The sequence below is a fragment of the Anser anser genome (assembly GCF_964211835.1).
Source record: "Anser anser genome assembly, chromosome: 1".
Lineage (NCBI taxonomy): Eukaryota > Metazoa > Chordata > Aves > Anseriformes > Anatidae > Anser > Anser anser.
The window spans coordinates 21,400,914-21,409,089 of NC_139720.1; the positions used below are offsets into that span (position 1 = coordinate 21,400,914).

The 8,176-nt window shown below is 36.7% G+C and overlaps 1 long non-coding RNA gene across 1 annotated transcript; it reads left to right on the forward strand.

Moving 5' to 3' along the window:
• The first annotated feature begins 2,574 nt into the window (after nucleotides 1–2,574).
• Nucleotides 2,575–6,945, forward strand: LOC310892205. The gene is made up of 3 exons (XR_014577944.1): nucleotides 2,575–3,375; nucleotides 3,455–3,501; nucleotides 6,017–6,945. It is a non-coding gene; the product is annotated as an uncharacterized lncRNA (long non-coding RNA).
• The last annotated feature ends 1,231 nt before the right edge of the window (nucleotides 6,946–8,176 follow it).

Genomic DNA, 8,176 nt, shown 5'->3' on the forward strand with positions numbered 1-8,176 from the left:
CCACCTCTAAAGTGCCATTTATTACATCTGAAACACTAATCTAAGACAAATCAGGTGAATTACCCTCTAAGGATACCCATGTCTTTCCATTTGTTACAAAAGGAGCATAGGGCAACCTGTTAAGCCTTTTCATTCAGCTTTCAACAACTAAAGGTGACTGAGGTGAAACACACTCACAAAGTCATATAACATAGATATTTTCCTTTACAGAAATGCAGATCTGAGAACAGGCACACACTGGAAAGCGTCAATCATGTGGCTGGCAGCCACACTTCCACAATGACTTTCCAGGGTCCTGCTCAGCTTCACACACCAAGCGTTTTAACTGCTGAATGGAAAATAGTTAAACTGTTATTTATTGGAACAGACTATGATATAATGTGATCATAAAATGCTCCACACAAGGAAAATTCCTTGTTTTTCTTTTGAATTTAAATGAATTAAGAGGACATAAAAAACTAATAGTTTTGAACCTCAATCCTTGTTAGGGAAAATGTCCCTATTTGAGAGAATATTTAAACAGATGTTTAATATTAGGTCTGTGTTTAAATCCCATTGAAATCAATAGGATTTAAATACATGCTTAAATTTAGTCTTGTGCATAGGATCTTCCTGAATAGATATTGATTCAGTGTGTACTGAAGAGTTTTCCTGAACTGTAGCCTTAGAGATTAACTTAAATATGTTTTCAGCTGCCCAACCACAGGCACCCTAGCGGGAAAATTTAGTTATAAGCTTTATCTTGGTATAGCTTAATGCATGTTGTTTATCTCCTTGCTGGACTCACGCTGTTCTTGTAGAACTATATTTTGTGAATCTGTTGAGGTTTGGGTTTTCTTTCTAATAACTGTGGCCACATTTGCTTTCAGCCAAAATATCACAGGAATGAATTTTATTCCAAGTGAGAAGCAACTCAACCATTTTCTCCAATGCAGCTTCATACAGCTTTTCCATTCTGAATAGAAGTATAACACTTAGCTTTGCTTTTCTTATCCATGCTCCAGGGAACAGCTTTCACTTTCTTTCTCTAGGCAATCTGTACTGCTATTTTGACATGTAGGTTATTAAGGTTTTATTTAATTAATATAATATGGATAACACCAGCATTCAATCATTAGGGCAATCTGTTGCTCTTAGTTCCATGCCCACTTTGTGCTCAGTATCTTGGCAAACTCAAAAAGGAGTGTGTATTCCCATTTAAAAGTGTTTTTTGCTCTGGATCAAGGATCCTAAATGATAAGTTTATTAAAAGAGACCAGAAAAACACATGAAAACAGAATTTTTACTATTAGAGATATTCATTTACACAAAAACAAAGCTCTGTGGTTCACATTACACTTGTCTACTTCAGGCACAAATTCTAGAAATCCAGTGGGGTTTTTATATGTTCCATACCCAGAAATAGCCCAGCTTGTTCAAATTTCCTAAGAAAAAAAAATGACTTAATTGGTACTGTTCTCGTCTTAAAATAAATAAATAAATAATAATAATAATAATAATTCTTACGCATAACATTCTCTATTACAAATAAAGTAGATTCTTTGGGGCTTTTTCCTCCTAGTTATCTCTATAAGTGACAGTGAGGTACAACCAAAAATATTTCTGATGTATCATGACCACAACTGTTTATTAAACTTAGAAGACTGGTGAAATGAAATCTATACCAACTCTTTGAAGGCTTCAAGATTTGCATGTTAACTGATGGTAGCAGAATCTTACTGCAAAGCTTTCATTGAGGATGCTGCAAAATATCACTGGGATAATTGTGACTTAAGGTTTAATTTTGGAAAATAAACTCAGCAAGTGTTTTAGTCCCATATAAATTACTGGAACTTGATATAAACAAGTTTTAAGGACACACATGAAATATTTTCATGAATCATATCAGATCATTGGAATTTGATTCAAAGCCCTTCCAGCTTGGTCACTGAAGTTTGAACCAGGATGTTAGACTGTGACAGGTGCTAAAATCTTAACAAAAAGCATGAAGAAACTAAATACTCAGAGAGGGTTTCATAGAGATAAAAACTATTTCAGTAAAGCACATGAATGAGAATATGACTGTTTATGGGATGATTACAAACCTAGTGAATTAATGTATCTGAAGGTTAAGCAGTTTTGTTTATAATGTAATGGTCATTTTCAAAGCATTTTAAAACCTCATTTATGGCTGTGCCTTTGAGTAGTGAGTTCATGATATTTAGATAGCCTTATTGTTCCAATATTTTGCCTTGCTCCTCCACTAAACCCATCCTGTTTAGCAGATCTTTTGTTTTTACTTAGAATTATAAAAGCATTCTATAATATAAGGGTTCTGATTTATTTACTGGAAGATGGCAAACACTGCAACATGCAGTATTCTTAATTCTTTTAATGGCACTGATACAAGAAAATAATATGAACACACTACAACTGTATACATTCCAGAATATGTCTAGGGCAGCCATGGTCCTGTTTTTTGTTGTAAGATAATTTGTGTAAATTTTCCTAGCGAGGTATGAAAATCACTGATATTCCACTACAATTACTGTATGGTTAAGCTACTAACAAAACAGCTATTTTCATTGGAATGTATCCAAGTGCCTTTTCTAAACAGATTACATCTCTTTTCCTAATCCTTTATACTGAAAGTCTTTACAGAACTGAAAGGGTGACAGAATTCATGCAGAATGTATAGTAGCAAGGTGAACCATAAGATATGTGAGCCACTTTTTTACTTGATGAATAGATAGGATTCATGTAATAGAAAAATTTAAACCGCTAAGAAAAATCCAATAATGTAACCATTGAAGATGATGGAGTTGAAAACCTGTTCCTTCAATGACATTTAAACTAATGCTAAGATGATATAAGATTTCATATTTATCAGGTTACCTTGTATATTTTAAATATGCCATGTACAGTATTCACAGAAAGCACTTGCAAAAATAAAGTAACAGTAAGGAAATTTAAATATATAATCTTTTTCTTAAATATAATAATAATAATTCCATTCTTTAATGTGTATTGTTCTCAGCAATCATCTTAAATTTCTTCCTGCACAGTTAAAATAAATTAAAACACTATCACCCTAACGGCCTTCTGGTTCAGCCAGCTAGGCTTGAGTGCATTTCTGCCTTTAATTAAGTATGGATAGATAATGTCCTTTGTTCTTTTTCTGCTGTGTTTGACACCTGCTGTCTTGTAATCAGGGAAATGAGTCAGGAAGTTCCAGCAGAGAGGCTTTTAGTCAGAAGCAACACCTGGGTCCCCATCTATGCCTTCACTTCACAGTGCACCATCCTACACTGACACAAGAGATGAAAAGCTGAGCAAGTGGTGAGCTTTCAGCTCCAGATATAATATAGGTTCAATGGACTGCTGCTGAAATCGATGGTAAGACTCAGGCCATATGCTAACCCCTTCTTTTGCTCAAGTGATGGAAAGATGGTTGTTTTTTTTTCATTTATTTTAGGACAATTTATGAAGGAAATGTTGCTGTATTGCAGTTAACACAAGAAGGTAGGGTCAAATCTACCATTTTTTTAGCCAGGTCTGTCACAATTCCTTATAATGTGATTCTTGCCAAAATCACCATTTCTGTGGACTGCCTTCACTTCTTGAGTTATAATTGTCCCTACTTCAAGTTTCTTCCATATAGTAAATTCCTCAGCCTGGTGAGATAGTTAAAAAGTGTGTTAAATGAGTGTGTTAAAAGTGTAACACAAGCTTTCTCTCCACAGAGGGTATAGGCTAGAACTGAAAGATTGAGATGTCAGATCTTTAAGAAGTTACTTCTGCCTGATCATTTTTCAGTCAGCCCCTATGTTCACCATGCAAATTCAGATGGGATGCACATATCAGAGCCACAGGGCACAGGGAAATAACCTTTAGAGTAACTCAGTGTATGGCATCTGAGAACAGCCATGGGATATACCAACAGGTCCCAGAGGCTTCATACACTAGTGGCTGTAGTCCCGCTATGAAAGTAGGTAGTATTTCACACTGACAGTGTTTGTTTTCACTCAGACTATTTTTTACTTGAGAGAAACTGTTCATTTGTGAGTAAATTTAAGCTAACTACAGTAAATGTACACCCAACAACTGCATTAAGCTCCTGAGCAGAAGTAAAACAGGTGATAATGAGGAGAAGGTTCCTTTCAGAATCATTAGCTTCAATTACAAGGTCATCCAACTTCATAAAACATTTCATTTCTCAGTTTTCCTTTTATTCCTGTCCACCCTGTGTGTACTCATGTGAGCAAGTAAAACTTTCATTTTGCACTCTCACAGACTTCTTGAGAGAGGAGGTCTGTGTCCTTGGCACCATAGCAGGTCTAAAGCTCAAAATCAGTCTCATCCCTTCAGCCTACATCTCAGAGATTCCCTTTTCTCAGATCTAGCCCAGTCCTCCATGGTGGTCTTTCCCCAATGTTCAGAGGCTGGCAACAGAGGTTTCCCCATCTTCCCATTAGCACTTCATAAAGAGAGGAATGGAATGAAAGAGACATCCCCAAAACCCACTGAAAATAACAGTAAGTGGGCTAAGATGTTCAAAACTGCTGTTTTTTTTGTTCGGTTGGTTGGTTGGTTTTTGGTAAAACTTTCCTCCTACCTTTTTCTCCAATGTACTAGCTGATTTTGAACATCCTTGATTAGCTGTTGGACTCCCATGAAGCAGGCAAGTGATGCAGGCAGCTGATCAGAGGACAGATAAGACTATAGCTGAACTGGAGAGACAAAGTTTTTTCCCTTATCAAGCCACTGTACAAAATCCCACCAATCACAAAATCTCTATGAGCTCGCAGCCATGACATAGAGGCTAAGGCTAAGGTTATTCATTATTGTTTAGAAAACATTAAGAGAAAACTGTCTAAGGAAAGATGCCACTCTATATGAGTGGTGTCATCAGTGCCTAGCCTCCAGTTTGTGGTGTTTCTTGGCTTGATTTAGACCCTTGTACACTCTCAGACCTCAAAAAGAAAAAAAAAAAAAGCTATCTCATTGAGATTCACAGTATGTTTTCATGTCTCATCAGGATGAAAGTAAAAAAAAAAAAAAAAAGGCTTGAGGTGAGAATATTCTTCTGAGAGTAAATTAAAGTCAAGTAATGGGTCTAAGCCAGTCTGAACACTGGCCTCTGGGTACAAGTGCAAATGCAGCCAGTGCAAGCATAATGCTAACCACGTACAAGTACCGAGGAATTAGAAAGCATAGTTGGTTTGGAGAAGGGGTTAACAGAGGTTCCCCTGTAACCTTAATTTGTGAACAACACGCTAAAATGTTGTTAGCACAAAGCATTTTTCAACACATTTTACAGATATTAACTAATTAGTCCTTTTAGTGTTGAAAGCATTACAGTATTATCTCCTTTTCTTCGGAACTGATGAGAATGAGGCAGAGAAGGTTAATAACTTATAGGAAATGACAGTGAAATAGCATGTTACAGTGAGGGTTAGAATTAATGTTTCCACTTCATGCTCCCGTGCCCCAATTTGTATATCATGGATTTCCTTGTTAAAAATAATTTAAAAAAAAATCTGTTGTATAGGCAAATAAAATTATATTATTTTTCTAATTTGACATTTTCAGATTTAAGGCACTTTTAGATATTTGCAGTGTAATTCCTCTCTTTCCCTATTTCCTAAATTTATTTTACAACCAGTAGCTCATAAATACTCCTAATTACTGAAGATCTCCATGAACAGCTTAGATATTATTGTGCATGTATTGTAAACACAGGGTTATCACTGCTTGCTTTGATGTTCCTACGCACTGACTATTCTTTAAATATAGCATTTTATTTATATTTACTTTTTTTTTGTCTTTAAAAGAATTATCTGCTCATGCATCCTCTTTCAGCTCTGGATACAGCTGATTTCAGCATGCAAAATTTTCCAGTGTTTCCCCTTCAAAATGTAGACCCTGCTTTTCATAGCTTTCTAGATTACCCTGAGTGAAATTATGGCAACTTTAGAAAGCTGCTGTAATGCTACAATGCCACCAACTGGTTAGAGTCAATGATCTGATCTTGCAGGTGGTGAAGGCACTGAGCCTCAAAGAATTCAGCGAGACGCCACCGACAATATAGACGGGATATGGAACAGATGTATGCACCAAGTTGGTCTTGTTTATTGAGGGATTTTGATTAGCTAGAGATTAAGAGTAGTATTAAAGAGCAAGTAAAGCATCTGCTTTTCCTGTCTTACTCTTTATTTGCCACATCAGTTCTGCCTAAGAGGCTCTGAATCCCAAATAAATCATACATATATGTGTGATTGCGCATAGTATTTAAAGAGCAGTTTGCATCCTTCAGATGCCCAGGCAACCTTCCGCAGGGATTCCCAGGGGCTCAGTGCTGGGGGTGGTCTGGGAACTGAGGGCAGCCCTCCCTCTGCTCTGGGCCCTGCGTTTGTGAAATCCTATGCTGAAAACCAACAGCATTACCAAGGACATTCCAAATATTTCAATCACTGTGAACTTTCTTTAGAAATAATATCATGGGAAGTAATGTCACTCTTCTTGGAGCACAGTGCTGTGTTTTCATGCTTTGGAAACATTTGAGCAAGTGGGAAAGAGAAGAAGCTGGTGTGGGAGCATAACGAGAAAGAAAACCAAGATAAATATGAAACTACATATTCTTTGAATAACAGTCACAGCCAAAAGGGGTGTCTTGCTTCAGTATCTAAACCTGACTAGCTGGAGCTTGATCTTACATATGTTGACTACAGGCAGCATTGCAACATTTCTGCTCAGTTCTTGCACTATCATAAAATGCTGATCGGGAGAGGAATGCCAAGCAGCCACATTTCTCTCCTTGCAAAAGAGAGAAAAGACATTAAACTGGTTTGGAAACATATATTCTAATTTGTTTCTGCACTACTATTCTGAGTGCTGATCTTAAATCAAAACCATTTGGGACTGCTTAAACTGATTTCTGCTGAATATAAGTAAAATGTGAGATACAGTGGAATAATAAGCAGCAGAAGCAAATCGTAAGTCAAAGGGCAGTTTCTTATTGCAACCCATTTTCATGGGCTAAATAAAACAGAACAATAATGTTAAGAACATAAAGGGAAAGAGAAGAGTTAACAGTGGTGTCTCAGAAAAATATATTTTCAAATACATTTTGGAAGATTAAGTCATAAAACCATCTGCTCATGATAATCATCAAGGCAGAATTATTTGTATTCCATATTTTTTTGTTGGAGTATCAGTCTAGAGAGCAGAGTATGTAGGACCTGGCACGTGATATATCAGGACCAGGAAATTACATCCTACAAAAAAGTAAAAACAGGAGATGAAGGGGGTGGGGAGGGATCTCATTTTTCTATCAAAGTTAGCAAAGGACAGAGAAGTTGTTTGTTCAGATTCATATCTAAAACACATGGTTATTACTGGTATCTAGGTAAACTTGCTATAACTAGATGTATATTACAACATCAGCAAAATATACATTTACATTCAAAATATTAAACAGCCGCTGGCAAAATTGGCCTAGGATCCTTGCTATATGAGCTCAAATTGTAGTAATTGCTAAAATTCTGTCCATAAGATAATGTTAGTAGGAAACCCAACAATGACCTAGGAGGAAATATAAAGCTGTGGATAATTATGTGCTTTAACTTCCATTACAACTAGAAGGTGAGGGGTTGTCATGGAATATCCTAAAAGTGCAGTTGATCGTTGCTTTGTACCTTATGCAAACATGAACATCTAAGCAACAAAGGCATAAAAACATAGCTCTTTGAATGTAGCATTGTTTGCACCATGTAGATGAGAATATTTGAGCCAATCGTTTCTTGAACAAATAGATGTGTTGGATTCATACCTATTGCCTTACCAAAACATGTGACATGTTTAGCTTTTTTGTTGTTTCAGAGGCTGTGTTAATCCCTCTCTCTCACAGCAGCACCTATTTATGCAGGCATTGTAGACCCAGTGACTTTCAGGACCACTGAGGTAAATCAGCTGCACAAAGCAGCTGCATGGAAATATCCTTGCCTTGTGAAAGAGTTTGGTTCTGAAAGAGGTCATCAAACTACTCAGTAAGTCTGCTGTCAGTGATCCACTTCTTCTGGGCAATTTGAGAGTGGACTCTGATGAAGTCCTTTGGCAATAGCCCACCTTGGATTCATCACTTGAGCTTGCCCTACTACATGACCTGCACTCTTCTGTAAACACCTACACAGGAAAT